Source organism: Dendrobates tinctorius, unplaced genomic scaffold (assembly GCF_039654945.1).
Source record: "Dendrobates tinctorius isolate UK_male_01 unplaced genomic scaffold, ASM3965494v1 ptg000107l, whole genome shotgun sequence".
Taxonomy (NCBI): domain Eukaryota; kingdom Metazoa; phylum Chordata; class Amphibia; order Anura; family Dendrobatidae; genus Dendrobates; species Dendrobates tinctorius.
In genome coordinates, this window is record NW_027361775.1 from 31,847,246 (window position 1) to 31,870,253 (window position 23,008).

General features: G+C 45.3%; 1 non-coding gene across 1 annotated transcript; it reads left to right on the forward strand.

Moving 5' to 3' along the window:
* The first annotated feature begins 4,328 nt into the window (after positions 1 to 4,328).
* LOC141100793 (U6 spliceosomal RNA) lies at positions 4,329 to 4,435 on the forward strand. The gene has a single exon (XR_012234782.1). It is a non-coding gene; the product is annotated as a U6 spliceosomal RNA (small nuclear RNA).
* The last annotated feature ends 18,573 nt before the right edge of the window (positions 4,436 to 23,008 follow it).

A 23,008-nucleotide genomic window follows, 5' to 3' on the forward strand; every position in this document is an offset into this window, starting at 1 on the left:
AATGGGATTTGGGTTCAGGATCAAGTTCGAGTACTGTTCTGGTACCTGAACCAAAGTTTTTTTAAAAGTTCGGTTGAACTCGATAAACCTGAACATCCACGGGTCCACTCATCCCTATTTATAACATAACATAATGAAAAAGGTGGGTGGAAGAGTGGTTGGGCTAACATATAACGGTGAAAACAGCTTTAGCTGTAGTGAATGCAGAGGGGTTAAGCAGAAGGATCCAATTTGCGTCAAGCTAGAGTATGTAAAATGCTTCACTGGTAATAATATCCAAATCATAAACGTGTTTATAAAATAGTATTTAATGTTTGTTATTCCGTTTTCTTCATGTAAATATTCCAGCATAAATTAAAGAAAGTATGAGAAAGATGCCAATTTGGCATAATAGACTCTGTGTAGTGTGTTACTAGTGAACACCCCAATTATAACCACAGCCTAGTAACTGTCATATCCATTTCTGAAAATACTGCTGCAACCCCTGCCCTGGTTTGTTCTGAAGGTTAGGTTACTATCGGCAAACTTCCTGATGTTCGCCGAATGTATCTGAACACCATTCGATTGGAGGCAAATAGGAGGCAAAACCAAACACATGGACAACACCTTCAGGGGTACCCAAAAGCTGCCAAAACAGCTCAAATTAGGGGCAGACACTAGGAAAAGTGGCATCAATTGACCCAGAGTACACATAGTAGAATTGCGCAGCTGCATTGAATGCAGGGGACATGGCTTGGACCAGCGTTTCTAGCTTAACCTCTTAGTGACCGAGTCAAATTTTTGAAATCTGACAAGTGTTACTTTATGTGGTAATAACTCTGGAACACTTCAACAAATCCCAGTGATTTTGAGACTGTTTTTTCGTGGCAGATTATAATTTACGGTAATGGTAAATTTAGGTCGATATGGATCGCCCTCACCCAGGGCGGCGGGGTACTCGGTATCGGGCCCGTGGAGTTCAATGGGAGATGTCACGGTAGCTGTGACCCGGTCCATGGCTCTGGGCGTCCATTGTAAAAGGGGAATGTTGAGTGAGTGGATGATGATTAAAGTTTATTAGTGAATGATTCGTGACGCCACCTGTGGTGTTCGGCAATGAAGATGTTAAGCCGACGCTGCAGACAGATCCTCTGGGACAGATGGTGTGGTGCAGCAATGATGTTGTGGCCCTCCACAGGTAGGGCAGTAGTCCCAGGGCAGTGTAGGTGAAGAGATAGGGAGGAGACGTAGATGGTGCGGTGTCAGGCACAGTGATGTAGCAGTGCTGAGTGTGTTGGCGCAGGAATAAGTGGAGGACACCAGGGCATGTAGTTCCAAAGCTTTACTCACAGTCTGTTGTGCATACAGGTGCCCGCCTCAGTGCTGTGTCCTCCAGGTCAGGGGCCCAGCCAACCTCCAGGCAAGATGAAGTACTCCGTTTCACCACTCTGCCAACATATGTGCCTTTTCTGAACGTCTCCCTCCTTAGCGCTCGTAGTGAAGTACTCACAGTACTGAGTTACACTGGAGTTCCTCCTTTCAGATGTTCTTAGAACTCTACTTGTACTGCAGACAGCTGTAGCCTGCTTCGGGGACTCCTTGCTACTAAATCCCGGCTCTCTCACATTGCTGTTGTGCCCCCAAGTCTTGTGTGGGGATAAAGTGGTGAAAACTTCTATTCCTCCGGTGTCTGTCGCAGGACCATTAGTATCCATACAACCTCGGGGACCAGACCCCAGACATGCGCTAAGAACTTGAAGAAGGGCTCTGCTCTAACTCTAATCCTTAGTTCTCTTCTTCTCCTTACGTTCCGTACAAATCAATCTTTCTTATGGAGAATTAGGCTTTCTGAATATCTCTTTCCTGTGCCAGCAGACCCAGGTCACTGAGGTTTGCTGCAGCACTTCCTTCAATCCATCCCACTCAGGGGATCTTCTCTCACTGACTCACCTAGTCAGACTGACCTAGTCCTAATAATCTCCCGCTCTCTTGTGCAGACTAAGCTCCACCCACCTCCCAGTACTCTTCGTGTTCCAAGCAGGGAGCCACCAAAGGTGCTTTGCTACACTACTATGTTGTGTGGGATGCAGGTGTTGGAGTGTGGTCAGGTGTCTCCACCTTACGTGCATGGTGGAGTACCACACTTCAGGAGGAGGTGCAGTACCTCTGTGGCGACTTAACCCTCAGGGGTGCCACAGATATGTTTTGTGTTTATTTATTAAAAAAATCAAAAATTTGACAGAAATTTTAAAAAATTGCAATTTTCAAACTTTGAATGATTATCCCTTTAATCCAGATAGTCATACCATAGAAAAACATTAATAAATAACATTTCCCTTATGTCTGCTTTACATCAGCACAATTTGTAAAATGTTATTTTATTTGGCTAGCATTTTAGGAGGTTTAAAAATGTAGCCGTCATTTTTCATTTTGTCAAGGAAATTTACAAAATTTATTTTTTAGGGACCTATTCAGGTTTGAAGTGATTTTGTGGGTCCTATATATTGGAAACCCCCCAAAAGTAATATCATTTTAAAAGCAACACTTCCTGACATATTGAAAACTGTGATCAGGTAGGTTTTTTTTACCTTTCAAGTGATTTTTAGGAATTAAAAGTGACATGACAGGAATGAAAAGGTTTATTTTTACCACCTAAATGTTTCTAACATCTGAACAGGCCACTATAGTTGGCGGACTCTAAAGGGGGTTTTACACTAAGCGATATCGCTAGCAATATCGCTAAAACGTCACTGGTTTTGTGACGTTATAGCGATATCGCTATGTGTGATACTTACCAACGACCGGCTCCCCCGCTGTCCATCGCTGATCGCGCGAGAATGTCCGGCTCCATTTCTCGTCGGGCGCTTCCTGCTGAGACTTCCTGCTGTGACGACGAGCGACGTGTGGACGCGGGCGGGAGGATGTCAGGATCGCTGTGTGTGAAAGGTGAGTATCGTGCGCTGCGTCGCTGCTGCATCGCTGTGAGATCTTTCTGTATGAAAGCTCACTAGCGATCATTTAGCGATGCACCAGCGATCCTGACCGGGTCGGATCGCTGGTCGGATCGCTGGTGCATCGCTAAATGTAAAAGGGCCTTAAGGCCGCTATTTGACCATGAACTGCCATAGCAAACATCAGGGCTAGAGTTGAGCAAATTTGTTAGGATTCGGTTCCGAATACGATCGGCATCGAATATTGTTTTTGCAATCGAACACAACCGAACATCATTAGTCAATGGGAGTATAAATTACCGAATATGTTCGGAACCAATCATCAAACATACATTCGGCACGAATAGGGTTCGAGTATGGCCCAAATATGTCAAATTCAGATTCAGCAACCAAATCCGAACAAATTTGCTCAACTCTAAATCAGGACCACACAATCATGATCTCAGGGTGCCAATGGGCATAAAGAGGGAGTCCCCACACTCTGTTAGCCATTTATATGATGTAGTCACTATTGACAGCAGCATCTAAGGGATTAAACAGTTAAACAGATAGAGACGGTGCCAATACTGATTGTGGCTAATGCAGCAAGTTGTCAGCTATAGTGGACAGCCGACAGCTGCTGGTTTCAAAGTAAATGAGATCGGCATCCAGTCCAGGTGTAAAAATTCAAAACAAGCTTTATTCCGCCATGTAAAGCATATAACGGTTCGGCCTGCAGCAGGTCTTTATCAAGTACTTGATAAAGACCTGCTGCAGGCTGAAATGTTGTTTCATTTACATGGCGGAATAAAGCTCTTTTTTTATTTCTACACCTGGAATGGACGCAGTTCTCATTTACTTTGATTGCTGCTACATTTCCAAGTAGAATCCTTGGATCAAGAGCGGGCATTCACTTAGTGAGTGCTGTCAGCCTTTCTTTTTGTATGTGTCCGGACAGCTGCTGGATTGTTACATGTGTGGGGATGAAATTCTCTTATATCTCAGGTCAGTAAAAAGTTTTGGTGGTCATTAAGGGGTTAAACATTGATTAATAACAGGTGGATGAGTGTCAGGTGTAGGCCTGGTGATCTGAGAGCCCTGCCAAATTAAGGCAACACACATGAAGGAGACCCAACTTGGACTGCAAACATTTCCAAAAGCGTAAGATCAGACACCAGGAAAATGGCATTAACTGACCCACAGTAAAAATGTTAAAATAAAGGGACATCAATTTCCACAGAGTAGAAATAGTATAATGCTGCTCTGTGACTCCTTCCATCACAGGTAACCCAGCTGATGGAGACCCAGCTTGGAGTCTCCACATTTCAAAAATTTATCTACGTGGCAAACCGCCGTGCGGCTGCCTAAGAAAGGCAGTCAAGTAGCCCCTCCAGTAACAAAAGTTGTCAGTTGTCTTTTGTGCTTACTTCAGCAGCACATATACTAAAATTGGAAAGATACAGAAAAGGTTAAAATGGCCACTGAGCAAGGATGACACGCAAATTCGTGAAGCGTTCCATATTTTTATAGCATCCAAGCATTGGTGGTTCAGTAGTAGAATTCTTGCCTGCCATGCGGGAGGCCCGGGTTTGATTCCAGGCCGCGGCAGAGCAGCTCTTTCCTGGGAATTTATTCTGATGGAATACTGGATGAACAAATGTCTTTTTTAGCCCTTGCTAACTATGTTACTATGTCTTTGGATAGAAAGAATCCGTGTTTGTTCAGTAGAGTTTTCAATAACATTACCAACTACCCAACATACACCTCGAACACCTTGCCTATTCCCCTTATACCATGACCTCGCTTTTTCCCACTCATGTTGAATGTACCCTTCCCCTCTTTTAACCAGCTGTTTCACAACCCTTGGCCCAGACCTGTCTGTCACCTGTCACTAAATTAACAATCAGTATTTATTGGCTGAGATAGTGTGGCTGGACCACAGAATTAGCACAAAATATTTATATGCTGAAATGTGGACTGGTGGCTGGATCACACAATTAGCACAAAGGATTTAGATGCTGAAATGTGGACTGGTGGCTGGACCACACAATTAGCACTCCAGATTGATATGCTGGAAGGTCGATTAGACACATGAAAATATCTATCTGAACTAGCTGTGAATAAACCGACTAGCTTACTATCTGGCTACTTGCAGCAGCAGCATCTTCACTACACTGTTACATGCAGAAAATGGTGCCGAAGCCACATGTCCGCTTTTTATATGGAGAGGGATATGTGACTTTGGTAGCCAGTGACACAAGCCATTGTGTCTGGACGTTGTGGATGGTTTCTGCGCCCCGATTGGCTGCCAGAATCTCCACACATTAAGGTAATAAAAAAAAGAATAACAGTCCACCGCTCCTCTGACCTCTCCCCACTCCCTCCCCTCATCAAGCAAGTCTCTTCCCGCTCATCATACAGCATCATTATATTAGCCAAAGTCCTAACAAAGGCATTAGTGGAAGCTCGATCATTTAGTGAACTTTGGACAAATTTTGCCAATTTTGAAGAAAATGCTCTGGAATCCGAACACAAATCTTAATGTGCAACATTAATGCCAAATTTGATATTGGCGAACATTTTCAAAACAAGTTCGCTCATCTCTAGTCACAAGGTGGCACCGCACTAAAAGCACAGGTACTATTGGACAACAGTTATCCTTTTCTTGTTCACATGCGTTTTTCTGCAGTGATCTGGCAGCATAATTAGTTATTTGCAGGGAGCCATGCGCTCTTTTCTATTTATGCCCCAGCAAACCATCTCTGGCTACCAGTTATTTAGTTCAGCTTCACCTGGTCACAACTCTGATCCACTCCTCCTGATGTGCTACTTTGTTTATATCATTTTTTGGCCTCGCCTAGCATTTTGACCACTCAGTTGCTTTCCAATTTTGTCGCTGAGTTGACAACATCTGGGATTTAGCAAATGGAGTAGCCCACACTAAGCCTGACCACAGTATTCCAATTAACAGCTGTCAGGCTGCCATGAACTGTGCACTCATATCAGTAATGAATAATGATATCTAATATGCCTTATAGTAAATACAGACAAAAAATGCAATAATAGAAAAAAAAGTGCAAATTAGGGAATGAGCCTCACTGTGCGATGAATGGGGTGGTTGCTTCTCAGCAAACAACCAGCGACAATAAAACTAGCCAGGAAGTGGTCTCCTGCAGCTGAGGAAGCTCTGCAAGACTGCTTTGACCTCACAGACTGCGAAGTGATATGAGGCAGAGGAGAGCATGATGATGTAAATGATATTGTCAGGAGAGTAACTGCTTACATAAATTTTTGCACTGATACTGTAGTACCAGTTAAAAAGATTCGATGTTATGCAAATGACAAGCCTTGGATTACAAAAGAATTGAAATACTTACTAAATGAGAAAAAACTGGCATATAATGAAAAATAATACACACCCACTATACGGGCTGTTCTTGAATCAGAAGAGCACATTCAGCAGCCGCCTAATCCTACTAAGGTGCAAGAAGGAGAAATTCAGGAAATCGTTTGTGCATACTGCTATGGGGATGTATAACAATTCACTAATGGTGAAAGATGGCTATGACCTAGGGCCGGCACACTAATGTAAAGGATCAGAGACTTGTGTACCTTTGTTTGTTACGTATTGTGATTAGTCATGTGCAGGATCTGTGTCTAGTAATTACTCTATGTAATGCTGTTTGTAATGTAATGTATTAATGCTGTTCATAATGTTTTGTTTGTAATGCTGTTGTAACGCTGCTGTGATACCATAATTTCCCTTGGGATCAATAAAATGTATCGTATTGTATCGTAGTGCAGCCAGGATCCAAGTCCATTGACCATCAGAGGAGTTTAGAAAAAGAGGAAAACAGGATCCATAGGCTGGGTATGAATAAAAAAAATATTTTTATTTAATTCCATTACAAAAGAGGCATTATCGATACAGGTTAAAAAGAATCCAACATTCCACATATCCAAGCCCTTGCCTCCTCCTGCCGACTCCAGCTCAAAAATATTTCCCAGATCCGTACATTCCTTGACCAAGAAACTGCAAAAACGCTTTTGCACGCCCTCATCATCTCCCGTCTCAACTATGGCAACCTCCTACTCACTGGCCTCCCCTCTAGCACCACTCCAATCTATCCTAAATTCTGCTGCCCGACTAATCCACCTGTCTCCCTGTTCTTCCCTAGTCTCTCCTCTCTGCCAAGCCTTTCACTGGCTTCGTATTGTCCAGAGGTTCCAGTTCAAAACCCTAACTATGCCATACAAAGCCATCCACAACCTGTCTCTCCCATACATCTGTGACATGGTCTCCAGTTACTTACCTACAATCAACCTTCGATCCTCTCCAGATCTCCTTCTCTACTCCCCTCTAATCTCTTCCCACAACTGCATACAAAACTTTTCCCGTGCTTCCCCCATACTCTGGAACTCTCTACCCCAACACATCAGACTTTTTGCCTACCACGGAGACCTTCAAAAGGAACCTGAAGACTCACCTCTTCCGAAAAGCCTACAACCTGCAGTGATCCTCAGTCTACTGAACCGCCGCACGACCAGCTCTACCCTTTCCTAGAGTATCCTTACCCATCCCCTGTTGACTGTGAGCTCTCACGGGCAGGGTCCTCTCTCCCTCCGTACATGTGTGTGCCTTGTATTGCTCATGTTTATTGTACTTTTCTATATATGCCCCTTTTTCACATGTAAAGTGCCATGGCATAAATGGCGCTATTAAAATTAATAATAATAATAATTCTAATGTCGTAGACTAAGGGCTACGGCCAGAAACGCATTACAATGTTGGATTCTTTTTAACCTGCCTGGACAGCACCTCTTTTTTAATGGAATGAAATAAAGATACAATTTTTTATTCATATGCAGCCTATTGATCCTTTTTTCTAAAACATACAATAATCACCATACGTGTGTGTAGGGTTCGGTGAGAGAGTGTAACCAACAGGGATGGGGGGTGACCCACTTCTTGGTGCCGTCAGACTGGAGACTGAGACAGAAATTGAGTTCAACAGGTCCGTGTTTATTCACCACCTTTTTGACGACTTCCACACTTTACTACAGGAATTTCGCATTTCCTTTATACACAGACGCGGGTACCTTCACTTCTTATTTTGTACGTTGTGGCGTCCTTTGTGACTCTGTCCACTATGGCTGCCCTAGGCACATCCACCACAGTGCTTCACCATTCAAAGTACACCGTCACTTGGTACTCTCAGACGGTCTCCGTCTGCCACTCCTGTCCTTTGGGCCACCCCCCGTGACCATCTCAACTGTCAGTTACTCTCTGAGGGTCTTCTACCGTCTTTCTCTCTACGGCAGACCCTCCTATCTAGTGAGCTCCCCTGGCTGACTGGAACTTCTAGAACCTTCCCTCAGCCTTTATACTACCAGACCTGGTAGCTCCGCCTACTATCACCTGACAGTTATTCTTAACCAATGGCAGTGACCTTGACCCCTGGCAGTTACATAACCACTCTCTTCTACGCTCCCCACTGCCATCTAATGGTCACACTACAGCACGGCACCCTTTTCTTTTCATCTCAGTGCTTTCATTCCTACACTGAGCCATCCCTCTGCCCCTCACTACAGGCAGATCCATCCGTCAGGTCAACCTCCCCACATTCCTCCTTCCTTTATCCATTGTCTTCCCCAACAATCTTATCTCCTTCTTTTCTGTTCTGAAACCTTCTTTTGTCAGACTGGTTGTTGAGCCAGGCCCGCGATATGTGGGGGCTGAACCAAACTGGGAGCAATCATGCTCCGAGTAGCTCACGGCTCACTCGCCAGCGAGTACGCCACCATAACAACTCCTTCAGGTTGGATTAGGTCCATCCGGACTACTCTACGGAGGTGTACCTCCCACTGCTCTCCCCTTCTGTCACCCTCTTAACGTCATGACCGAGGCCCTAACCTACCAGGTCATCGTCAACGTCCTCCTAACCTTCTTGGGGTATGTGGTACTGGGGCCTGACTCATGTACCCCTGTCTGTCTACCTTCTTCCTGTCTCGTCGTCCTGTCAACTTGAATAAGTTGTGGTCGTCATTTTAAATAACACTTTATCCTTTCAAATTCACTATACACTGTTCCATATTTGTTGCAATACGTTGTTTGGTTTTTAAACCAATCATCAAAAAAACAAAACAGCCATCCTCCCCCTTCCTTTGACATGAGCACCTCCCCGTATGCATCCCCGCTGTGTCAGGAGCAAACAGCTTTCAACAAACAAAACATTTCTAATAACTTGGACATAAGACTGTTCTATGAACTGTACACAGCGGTGCATCGAATTCCCGGTAGTTCGGGCCATCTCCTGACGGCCGGTGGTCTGCCAACTCAGCGAGGGACTCCGCAGCTGTGAAGTCCCGGGATTCTTGGGGTGTCTCTGTGAGTCCCTTTTAAGGGGGCACGTAGTCTTCAGGACAAGCGACCACCGCAACAGCGCAGTAGCCGCGGGGGCAGTACTCCTTATAGTAAGAGACTAAGTCTCCTGCCTGTAGAGCCCGGCCGTGACCAATGGAAGTCACATTTAGATATACTTTTTCACCAGTGGCGAGGTACTGGATGAATCCATAACCCTTTTCCACATTTGTGTATACCAGCCTCCCGATGGAACGTGGAACCGCCATGCCAGCCTCTCCTTTTTCATGAAGTAGCCCCCAGATTTCCCGCTCTGTGGCCTTCTTTTTTTCAATGACCTCCGCAACCCAAGCGGAGGATCCGGTATAGGCCGCAGAGTCCGGTGGGTGGGCCGCGGTCAAGGGTGGGGTAGAAGCGGTCGCAGGCTCCGTGAGTGAGTAGACTGCAGCCGGCTTTGACAGTGACGTCGGCGTGGCCGTGGGGGAGGCTGCAGCTGGTACCAAGGCGGCCATGGGCTCCGGCAGATCAACCGCAGGCAGGGCCGCAGATGAAACAGCGACTGCAATTGCTGGTGAGTCAACTACAGCAACTGACGGCCCGGTTACAGCAGCGGCCGGGAGTGAAATTGATGTAGCGACGGTCAGCTTGGCGGGGCCACACCATCATCCAGAGCGGGAGGTACTACAGCATAAGGAGTCGGGCGGGGAGGCCGAGGGCCAGTGTCGGGGCCCCGAGGTCTATCTGCGACATGGAGCGTGGGGACGGGGTTTGCCTGGGGTGCCGCCGCGCTCACCTTCCCAGCCGCCGCGGCTTCCAGCAGGCTTTCCCATTGCTCCTTTCCCGGCCGTTGGTTTTCACCCCACCATCCGGCAGGGCCAGCCTCCAGGCCCAACAGTTCCGCGGGGAGGTTCCCTGGGCAGGTCTCCCGACGAGTCTCCATTCCCTGGCGCCACCGCCATTCCAGGCGCCCGATACCCCGACAGCTGCAACGTCTCATTCCGTCCGGGGTCCAGTAGCTGAATGGCGCCAAACAGCCGCAGCAGGTCTCTCCACCCGGGCCACTCCCGTTCTTGGGTGGTGCGGTGGTGGGTTTCTCCACCCATCTTCCAGGGTCTAACATGAGGGGCAGTTCTCTCCAGATGAACACCACTCCCCCCAGGGGCGGATTTGATATAGCCCCGGGTCATCCAGTTCAGTTGTAAATGCCTGTGTCTCTTTCTTTTGATGGCAAATCACCACAGCCATTTTGAGTTCTCATACCGCTCCGGTTCCTCTGATGGCCGGAACCGAGTCACAAATTTGTAATCCACAACCAGGCAGCCCAAGTCCTTTTTTTCTTCCTCCGTCTCAGGCTTGCCACTGAAGTTGAAGTATTAGTGGCAGCGATCCTGCCGACTACACCAAATGCAGGGTTAGGTGAGAGAGTGTAACCAACAGGGATGGGGGGTGACCCACTTCTTGGTGCCAACAGACTGGAGACTGAGACAGAAATTGAGTTCAACAGGTCCGTGTTTATTCACCGCCTTTTTGACGACTTCCACACTTTACTGCAGGAATTTCGCATTTCCTTTATACACAGACGCGGGTACCTTCACTTCTTATTTTGTACGTCGTGGCGTCCTTTGTGACTCTGTCCACTATGGCTGCCCTAGGCACATCCACCACAGTGCTTCACCATTCAAAGTTCACCATCACTTGGTACTCTCAGACCGTCTCCGTCTGCCGCTCCTGTCCTTTGGGCCACCCCCCGTGACCATCTCAACTGTCAGTTACTCTCTGAGGGTCTTCTACCATCTTTCTCTCTACGGCAGACCCTCCTATCTAGTGAGCTCCCCTGGCTGACTGGAACTTCTAGAACCTTCCCTCAGCCTTTACACTACCAGCCCTGGTAGCTCCGCCCACTATCACCTGACAGTTATTCTTAACCAATGGCAGTGACCTTGACCCCTGGCAGTTACATAACCACTCTCTCCTACGCTCCCCACTGCCATCTAATGGTCACACTACAGCACGGCACCCTTTTCTTTTCATCTCAGTGCTTTCATTCCTACACTGAGCCATCCCTCTGCCCCTCACTACAGGCAGATCCATCCATCAGGTCAACCTCCCCACATGTGGACCAGACTATACTGATAAATGATGATGTTTTGACAGCACAAAAATAGTGAGCAAATCAGGTTTATCATACCAGCAAATTGGTGGAAAACGTCTGGCTTTTTAAACAAATCGTGCTAGCACAATATATAAATAAACATAAATATGATGTATAAAGTAATCATACAACACATGGTGTAGTGCTCAATCTCTTGATTCAGTATGCATATAAACTATGCCCATATTGAATATGTCAAAAGACAGCATGCACATAAAAAGGCATTAAATTAAATGTATACCCTAAGTGTGTAAAATAAGCACTATTATAATAACATATGTTTATAAGTTATCGGAAGAATGTCATCCTGCTAAGAGGTAATAGAGCTTGAATAAGTACAGAAGACCACAGGTCGTCGCTGTCTCTACCCCATGCAACTAAGTGACAAATTAGAATATCACATTACTAGACTACAGGCATGGATAATGTTATGGCAGCAGATTGATAGGTAGTAGCATAACAGACTCACCCGAGCTAACCAAACCCCCATTGTGTAGCCAAGGGATGAAAATTCCATGGTCATGTGATATTAGAAAATACTAACCATGAACGGTGCAAATCCATTACCTGTGGCCCTTCAACAACAGAAAACGTAACCCCCCACTAGTAATACATACCAAAAGAAAAATGTATACAAAATACTTGATAAAGAAGATTTTGATTTGTATTAATGAGGCCAAAACAGAGAAAGGTCTAGCACAAGATATTAATAATGAAATAATGTAATGTGTGAATTTGATGTGACGTAGTCCCCTAGCAAATCCCATGCAATGTCAAAAAGTGTTTACACACTGTCCATTTCACTTGTGGGGTATTCCTCATATCCAGTGCCCCTTGCAAATAACGAGCTATGATTCTTTTCTTCTCAATTACATCACTTGGGAGAGTTTGCATTATGGACTTGTTTGACTTGTCATAGATACAGAAGATCCCAGGATTCTCCAATAGATTGTAGTCATTGTCATAGACCAAAAGTCGACAGCATTAAGGTACTGTCACACTAAGCGATATTGCTAGCAATATCGCTATAACTTGTGACGTTATAGCGATATTGCTAGCGACATCGCTGTGTCTGATACTTACCTACGACCGGCTCCCCCCTGGTTATCGCTGGCAGCTCACTAGCGACCACTTAGCGATGTACCAGCGATCCTGACCGCGTCATATCGCTTGTCGGGATCGCTGGTACATCGCTAAGTGTGACAGCACCTTTATTTTGTGGATTGGTAGAGATAGAGACCATCCAAAGGAACAGATCCTTTGACAAGTAACTACACATCCCACAGTGGTGAGTTGTTAAACCAATTGCTTAATAGGCCATGGTTGTGGAAAAGTAAAAGAAAGAAACATGCTCACCTGCCAGACAGGCACCACCCCAGACAATAGGCCTTCCTTTTCATTGGGAAGTGCCAAGTGACCACCGCTGCGAAAAAATCACCACTGAATGACTATAGCCTTAAAATTATGTCCAAACGAGAAAAACTCTGAGCTTTATTTAATTTTAACTATCCTCTGTATATTTATCTCAATGCTATGCTTATTGTGTTTAATATTTTCTTGCTGTGATATTGGTTTCATTCCTCCATACCTCTATAGCTTTTGATCATAAGAGATTTTATATTTGTATCACATTAGATGGATACTGATTGAAAGGGTGGGTTTACCATTACTTGTTACCTTACAATGAAGATTCAGCACTGAGGGTGATAAAATTGCTTTGAAGGGGATCATTAGGGGTGTGTAATAGTGATGAGCGAGTATACTCATTGCTCGGGTTTTCCCGAGCATGCTCGGGTGTCCTCCGAGTATTTTGGTGTGCTCGGAGATTTAGTTTTCCTCGTCTCAGCTGCATGATTTGCGGCTGCTGGACAGGCTGAATACATGTGTGGAATGCCTGTTTCTTAGGGAATTCCCACATGTATTCAGCCTGTCTACAAGTCGCAAATCATGCAGATAAAACGAGGAAAACTAAATCTCCGAGCACGCCAAAATACTCGGAAACCACCCGAGCAACGAGTACACTCATCACTAGTGTGTAACCTTATCCTGGTTGGCGCTCTTGGTAACATTATCATAATTAGGAGGTACCTTTTTAAATGTTTTTATATCATGTCAGGTATTGGTTATATGAACATTTTCATCTTGTAGATTTGAAGATCGAGTGAGAGCACCGAGCTCTGGTGCCACATCAAGATGTTCCTTCCCTTTTCCTGATAATTTATAGTCTTCTCTTCTGTCCTAACCCTAACAGCATCTCCGACATCTCCAGTAGAAAAAAACACTGTGCTGAGAACTTACTGATCTCAGTGAAGTACTGCTCACAATGGAATTTCATTTCAGCCAAATAAATGGTCATCTGAATCCTGAGTAGTACAACATATTCATCTTAGCAGAACGGCTAGAATTTAACTCCACAGTGCCTGCATTTGGGTCCAATTCAATTTTCTGTGTACTCATCAGTCTCTCCAGTAAAAAAAAAAAGTAAAGCAATAAATTGAAAATAAAACCCCATTGTTCCCTTGGTCTCACAATTAATTTTATGGTGATATGAGGTTTTGCCGAGTAAAATTTTAATAGGAATAGATTTTCAAGGCCAAGTTCTTACAGGGCCTGATCGGTTTGGTGGTGGCCAAAAGAGCAAGAATTTTCACAAAATAACATTGCATCTAATATTTGTCAATGAGGTTGACTTTGCCTAGGCTTCATTGTAAGATGCAAGCAGCTTCCATATTGCATGCCACTATCCAGAAATTTGGCTTTTTGACAGCCAAATTGTTGCTTTAAAATGAGTGTGAACAGTCTGAGAATTGTGCACCCAGAGTCATTGTGTATGACTGATTGGTCATATAATGCGTCACGAGGCTACAATGCCTAAACTCATTAAGCCATTTCTGGAAAATCTCACTAATGTTGTCAAGACTTAAAGACAATCTAATGTAGTGGTCCCTCCCTTTCTTACTTTGCAAGTCAAATTCAGATTTGAGTAGGCAGCTCCTACTCCCCACATCTCAACCACACAAAGCCCCCAATTACAAGGAGATAGTATACTTAAATCCAAAGGTTCTTACCTTACCCCCATTTTGTAATCTTGCATCAGGCACTGCCAATACAATATCACTTCTAGCTTCAAGCAACCATCTAACTGGCAATATCATTGCATCTCCAGCTTACTATGCTTAATTTATCTCTCCAAGCGCCAAGGCCAGTATATGCACATCCAGATCTGCTCTTCTTTGTAGGGCTAGTCATAAAAGTCACCATCTGTAGACCTGCTCTTCATAGCTATTTGTTAGACCGGATGCCAATGTACCCTGCTGGCAGACAGGCATGGGCCACATATCTGGGGCTGATTGAACGTCCAGGTGGTAACGCCATACCCTGATGTCTACTACTGAGGGCAGCAAGGATCCTGCACCTAAATATGTTATAGACCTCCTATACCCTGTTGCTAAATGTGCTTTGTAGATGGTACAGGAATACGTTACACATTGCATATCTAAGCAGAATATGTAGTTGCTGATCTTTATGGCAAATATAGAATTTCTTTTATATGTAATCTTATCACTAACTCCCTATAGGGAATCCTCTGTTTCCATGATGCCCAGGATTATACTGGGGGGTACGTATGTTCATCCTGAAGAAAAACTCACAGAATCGAAATTCCCAGATAATCTGCTCTGGAAATGCACAGTGTGTGCTCACTCTCTGCTTCATATAATTACCCTTAAGCTGCTTGTAATGGGTTTTTTACTTTGCACTGATGTATTCAGTTTGTTGATTGGTGAGGGCATGAATGCTTTTGGATCTAAATATTAACCCTGTCATAGCTCACGAGTACCAACATTAGGCCTAAAGATGGGATATGATTAGACCTGATCTAAACAATGTCGGATAAAATCTCACTTATACATTTATACAATAGACAATACAGAAGGTCAAATATAATTTATTCACATAAATTCTAAGATATGATCAAAAGTATGTGAACACTAGAATTCAACAAAAAGATTGAGAAGACCCTGGTCCGGCGGCCACATACTCCCGATGAGGCTACTGGACAATGGTTCCTTTGAATCTATTTGTTCAGCGAGCCTCATCCTCTTCCCGCCAGGGTTCCCAGCACCTCCTCTGATTAGTAGACCCGAGTGGACGTCGTGCATAGGGGATATTGGCAGGTAGGAGGAAGTTCAGAAGTCTCCATTTCAGGGGTTAAGGCGCTAGACCGAGGTCCTGGTAATCAGTTTGCTCAATTCTAGTGCATGTCCCTCCTAATAAATTAGTTGAGGTGTTTTTAACCTCACCCATTGCAAATACCGTATGTGAATAACATCAAGTACCCAGCTGTGACAAATATTAGTAGTAATATAGGTAAAACCATGAAGTTCAGTTACTTTCAAAAGATTTATCAGCCACAGGCAACTTGAAATACAGAAAGGTTCTCTTGTTATAGAAAGCAGTGTTTTACTATGAAACAGCAGCATTTCAGAAAATGCCAGGCTCAGCTCGAAAGACTTGTCTTTCCCCATATGTAAATAGGGAGTGGCCTATCAAGCTAACTGGGCTGGGCAGGGAAAAGCCAGGTGGATCCACTTCTTCTGGTGCATAGGTCAATTTTTTAGCAATATTCTTTTTCACTACTGCATATGTAAAAATCCTGTAATCCTGCACTTTTCACTCTGGCCACAATACCTAATATTAGGCTGACACTTCTTGTTCTGTAGAAATCACTTTCATCAGTTTTTCCAGCATAATCCTATGTCTAGTGATAATTTAAAGTGAAGTGTATAGATAAATCTAAGATCCACCATTCACAAGTGATGGTCAGTCACAGCTCACCTCCTCCTCCTCTATTCAAAATTGATGCTGCACAGATCATATAACATGCCCACAACACTCCTTCACAGAAGTCAGTAGAGTATCTCAGATGTATTTCTGTGGACTGTATGGCTGCGGTAAAGCTGCTGTTAACAGTAGATTGGACAAGATGACAACAGCAATCATAATCATGTACGGAAAACAGACAAATAAAACCTACAACCAGAAAATAAAATGAAACTATAGAAGACAGAAAACGTATCAGTACTTGTTTTTAATTAATGAAAAAATATTAGTGATACATTACTCTTCACCATGGCAATGTCCTAGGATGCTATCTAAACCACAAGATATTTTTTAATCCCTCATAACACATAAATGCTTTTTTTGTAAAATTGAGGCGTTTGAGAGTAACAACAGGTCAGCCACCAAGCAATCTCCTATATTTTGTCACTCACTGAAGAACACCAAACTTCCTCTGGAAGTGCTAACTGCAGAAGTACTGGATGTTGGAAGCTTTTTGAAATGAGTTTCCATGGTCGAGCATCTGCACACAAGTCTAAGATCATCATGGAAAATTAAATGCACTGACATGAGTGGTGAAAAGCCTACTAGTGAAGTGTGGAGCCGTGGAAATGTTATCTGGCAGTCTGATAGAAAGCTCTTGGTTTGCTGTATAACCAGAGAATGCTACCTAGCCAGAGGCATAGTTAGGAATTCAGCATGGTGGGTAGGGCAAAACTCATTTTACTAGCCCCATAACCTGTTTACAACTACAGAGGTGCACCCTAATTATAGTGGGCAAAGGGGAGCCTCAGCAGATGACTCTGCTGTTAATGAACAAAAATCACTATACAAAGACCTATATCTTTGTACCGTGTTAGCCTTTAAGTAGAAAAGTATTACAATTTGAGAGTTCTCAGTGGTTAATACCTTTTAATCGCTACATTAACTAATAATACCCCATTGGAATCCCCCCCCCGCATGCTAGTAATGGCCCCTTAGTGTTTCTCCACTTTTAATAATAATGGCCCCTGAGTCCCCTCCAAGTATGCTAATAATGCCCCCTGGGTAAGTCGCACATACAGTAAGAATGCCCTTTGAGCCTCTCATACTAATAATGCCCCCTGAGTTTCCCCAAATATAGTTCTAATTCCCTCCGCGTCCCCTCCCCCACATATGCTAGTTATGGCCCCTGAGTCCCCTCCACGTATACTAATAATGCCCCCCTGGGTAAGTTGCACATACAGTAAGAATGCCCCCTGAGCTTCTCTTATACTAATAATGACCCCTGAGTTTCCCCAAATATAGTTCTAATTCTCTCTGAGTGCCCAATCCACTCACAGGGAAATGGTTTTGTCTAACACGGCCTCACTATTTTGACTTAAAAGGAGCAAATCTGCAAACAGATATGTGTTCATAGTCAGGACAAGAAAAATGAACAGACAGATTACCCAAGACCTTGGCTGGATTACATGGTGTCTAGGCTGAAGGAGCCAATGTCAAAATAAAGCTGTGCCCTAAATGCAGCTGCCTCAGTCTCAGCAGTCGTTCTCTGCCTCTCTAATGCGCCTTTAGCAGCTCATTGTAAGTATACTGTTCTGGGGCCACATAGGGGCGTCAACGTTTCGGGTGCTCTGTAAGACAATGTACTGTGTGTATTGTGACAGAAAGAGTGGTTAGTGTGAAGGCTTAGTTAAATATGCTGCAAGATTAGGATCTTCCAGTTCCCCCTATGCCTCTACTTACAAAATGCACCATGGATTACATTTTTATATACGGTACATATAACATTTTCCAAAGAAACATCTTGAAAAATTGTCAGCTGCATCAAGTGGCCTTAATATTTGCATCTTGTGCATGTGTCTAATTGGAAACATGCCTAATTAGTTTGACTAACACACAAGGACAGCACCTGCCTTGGCATTCATTGTGCCTAATTATGCCAATGGCACCGTTTATTTAGCAGGGCATACAAGTGTTTAAATAACTGTTCCTTTTACAGTGTAATATTAAACATGAATTTCATATTCTAGGAATTTGTATTTGTGAGGTTTGGTTGTTTTTCCTTCAGTTTGTTACATGCACTACACAACTTTTAATACTGGCTGAGAGTTTTATGGTCTCCTGCTAGTGATGCCTCATATGTTCAAGTTTCCGTGGCTGCATGTCTCAAGGATGTCAAATTTTTTAAAATATTTTTTTTAAAACTTTTTTTTACTTGCTTCAATAGTCCCCTTAGGAGACTTGAAGTTGCGATCTTTTGATCGTTTTTGTCACACATAGCAGGGCTTCAGCTCTGCTGTCTGTAGCAAAAATCGTCATCTGCCATAAACGCCGGCCACGGGGCAGCGCTCACAGCAGATCTGCAATGACAAGCACAGGGGTCTCCTGCAGACACCCGGTTCTCATGCCAGCCTATCGGCACCCCACAATCATGTGACAGAGGTGCCGATGAGCATGTTTGTGACCTGCTTCTGGCAAACTCATGTTAAAAGGAATCTGTTACCACATTTGACCTATCTAAAGTTTTAATATGGGCATACAGATTATAGAATGCTGTCTCATATCAGATGCCTTAGAGAAATTATCTTTTGTCATTTTACATATATGGCCTCTTCCAGGTTAAGGGAAAAACCCGGCCCGGAAGATAACTATGCCCCCAGAGCTTGTTTTAAGTATAGGGGGAGTTAACAGTGTGATGGCCACTCTCTGTTCTCCTGATCTCACTGCAGAGTAGAGATAGGTTCGGGTCTGGCGGGTTCGGCCAAACATTTACAAAACGTTTGAGTTCGGGTCCAAACCCGTACCCCATTCACTTGAATGGGAGGCCCGAACATCCAGTGTTTGTCACACTGTCATATGCATGACAGTGTAGCAAAACCCGCTTCTGATCGGCGGTGAGATCATCCCCGCCGGTAAGAGAGCCACGATTCCCAAGCTGTCAAAAGACAGTATGAATACTCAGCTGTGATCAGAGGTATAAAATTTACCTCCGGTTTCTGGTGTCAGCGGATGGGACTACTGATCCCATCATCCGACACCTACTGCTGCTAAAAGTGAGAGCAGGAGCGGCTGATGGGAGTATTCATTAGCCATCTCCTGCACTGTAAATAATAATTTAAAAAAACAGTGTGAATTCCCCTGTATTTTTCATAACCAGCCAGGCAAAACTCACAGCTGGGGGCTGCAACCTTCAGCTGTTAGCTTCAGCAAGGCTGGTTATGAAGAATAGAGGTCTCCACGACATATTTTTTAATTATTTATATAATTTAAAAAAAATGGCATGGGGTTCCCCCCATTTTTGACAATCAGCCTTGCTAAAGCAGACAGCTGGGAGCTGGTATTCTCAGGCTAGTAAGAGGCCATGGATATTGGCCCCCAGCCTAAAAATAGCAGCCTGCAGCTGCCTAGAAAAGGCACATCTATTAGATGCACCAATTCTGGCTCTTTGCCCGGCTCTTCCTACTTGCCCTGTAGCGTTGGCAAGTAGGGTTAATATTTGTGGGGTTGATGTCACCTTTGTATTTTCAGGTGACATCAAACCCACAGCTTAGTAATGGAGAGGCATCTATAAGAAACTTATCCTTTACTAAACCTATAGTTGTATGGTAAAGTTATTCTCACGGTGCTAGCAGGGATCTCACCGAGGTAAACTGTATACCTCTGATCACAGCTGTGAGAACTTGTGGAACTCCTAAAGTGAACCCGTAGGGCCACCGCAATGAACCTCCCTTGGGTGAGCTGGCCTGGTGAACTACCCCCTACACAGGGAGCATCACGGGCAGGCCCAGGGGAGACTATCGCCGCGACAGCTGGTACCCAGGGAAGGACAGTAGGAGACACAAGCGGGGGACGAGCGGACTAGCAGAGAGGCTGGCAGCTTGAACCAGAGACCACAGGGAGAGACTACTGCCGATACGGTGGGGAGAGGCTGAAATGGAACACTCTGGAAGGGAATGGCGACACAGGAGGAGACAGGCACAGGCTGGAGCAGGCGAACACTGGGAGAGAACACAGAGAGGGACTAGGTGAGGACTGTGGAGATGATAATGGGTCGCCCTCCCAGGGCCGTGGGGTACTCGGTGCCTGGCCGGTATCAGTGGGATGTGTCACAGCAGCAGTGACCCGGACCGTGGCCCTGGGCGCCCAAGTAATGGGGAAATTGTGTATGGTGGAATAGTTTGTGACGCCACCTGTGGTGTTCGGCAAGTGAGATGTTAGGCCGACGCTGCTTGCAGATCCTCTGGGGCTTGTGATGGGTTGCAGCTAAGATGGTGAAGCTCCCCACAGGTGGAGCTGTAGCCCCAGGGCAGTGTAGATGTAGGGGAAGAGGAGAGGTGCAGGCGGTGTAGAAGCTGGTACCCAGATGTAGTGGTGCTGAGTGTGTTGGCGCAAGAATCAATGGAGGACACCAGGGCTTGTAGTTCCAAAGCTTTACTCACAGTCTGTAGTACACACAGGTGCCGGCCTCAGTGCCATGTCCTCCAGGTCAGGGACTCAGCCAACCTCCAGGCAAGATGGAATGGTCCCTTCCAACGCTCCGCCAACATGTGCCTTTCTGAACGTCTCCTCTTATAGCGCCTTTTGGTGTGAAGATCTCCTAGTACTGAGTTACATTGGAGTTCCTCCTAACTGATGTTCCCAAGAACTCTACTTGTACGGCAGACAGCTGTAGCCTGCTTCGGGGACTCCTTACTCCTGAGTCCCGGCTCTCTATCCGTGTTGCTGTTGTGCCCCCAAGTCTTAGACGGGAGTAGTGCATTTACAGCCCACTACTCCACCGGTGTCTGCTGCAGAACCATTAGTGTCCATACAACCTCGGAGACCGGGCCCCGGCCTTGCGCTTAGAACTTCTAGGCAGGGTTCACTCCTAACCCACGTCCTCTGTGTTCTCTTATTCTCCTACGTTCCGTACTTGTCTTTCTTTCCTATGGAAGCTCAGGCTTCAGTTCAGTGTCTGTCTCCTTCTTTCCTTTCCCGTGCCAGCAGACCCGGGTCACTCAGGCCTGCGGCAGCACTCCTTCCTCCATCCCTCTCTCAGGGATCTTCTTTCCTCACTCCTCTCTGAGTGACTTCCTCCCTCAGACTGACTGACCTCAATCCTAAATCTTCCCACTCTTTTATGTATTCTAACTCCACCCACTCCCAGCACGTTTCGTGTTCCAAGCAGGGAGCATCCAAAGGTCCTCTGCTACACTCTAAGCAAGAGCCGCAATGTGGCTTTGCTGAACTACCCTGTTGTGTGGGGTGTGAGTGTTGGAGCGTGGTCAGGAGTTCCCACCTTACCTGGATGGTGGGGCACCACACCTTAGGAGAAGGTGCAGTACCTCTGTGGCGACTGAGCCTCAGGGGTGCCACAATAACACAGCAGCGCAAGACAGAGCAGGTAGCATGGAGACGCAGGGGAGCGTGGGGCCCAAATCATAGGTAAGGCACAAATGATAATCAGGCACAGCCTACAGGAAGAGGCTGCCTGATATGCAGAGAGCGCGCCGCAGGACTTCCAGGTCAAGGTCCTCCCGGGTCATAGAGAAGCCGGAAAGGAGTGGCCGCAGTCAAGGTGAGAGATGTGCGCGTGTGCACCCAGCACGCCACTGAGTCAAGTGCGAGAGATGCGCACACGTGCCCGACGGGACCCCGGAGCCGGCCATGAGACCGGAAGAGTGGACGCCGGGCGACGCGCACCAGCTCCGGAAGCGCACCGGGACACCGCGGACAGGTAAGTATGCCAGGACACGGGGGAAGGTGGAGGTAGCGGCGTGACAACAGCTGTCTTTTGACAGCGTGGAAACTACGGCTTTCTGACCGGCGGGGATGATTTCACCACCAATCTGAAGTGGTGTTTGTTGCGCTGTCATGCATATGACAGCGTGACAAACACCCGGTGTTTGGGCAGCTGAACCCAAACAGTAACACGGACTTCCTGATGAAGTTTGTGTTCAGTGTCTATGCTTGAACACTATGTGTTTGATACAGACGCCGAACTTTACGTCTCTACTGTAGTGCTGTGTGTGATTATACTTGACACATCTGTAGGTTCCTATCAGCTTCCATCTCACAGGCAGACAGGGTTTCAATATTGTTGCAATACAGCAGAGCTGAGAGATGCAAAAAATGTGTTTTCAAGAAGACAAATTCTATTTCTCCTGTTTTGTGTTAGTTACTTGCCTCACACATGTAAAATAAGCTCTGGAGACAGAGTTATCTTCCAAGCAGTGTCCTTCCCAGAGCCTGGAAGTGGTCATTTATACAATGTGATGAATGATGATTTATCCACAACAATACATCTGATATGAGACACAGAACTTGTTTCAGCATTCTATAGCTTGTAGGCCCATAATAATAGATTAGATAGGTCAAATATGGTGACAGTGGCATTTAATATGTTAACAGGGATTCACCAGCGGCTGTTAGGCATCAGATCAGCTGTCATGTGTCTGAAAAGATGCTAGCTCAGCACCGGAGCCCGCATCAAAGGGAGGCGCACTATGACCAATTTATCAAAGAGTTTTAATCAGACTTCTGGAGTAAATTTCACAACATTTTTGTGCAATTGAAAGGTGCTCAAAAAATGTGGCGACTTTTGGTATCTTTCCACTCAACTCCATCAAAAGTTGGAAGGATTGGGAGTTTCTAATACCGCAAGACACATTTATAATAATTTACACCACAAAAGTAGTGTAAATTATGCCAGAATTGTTCAACAGCCTCTGGGTAGAGTAACATATCTGGTGAAGGTCCTGGACAACCATTAAACGTAACCTGTTA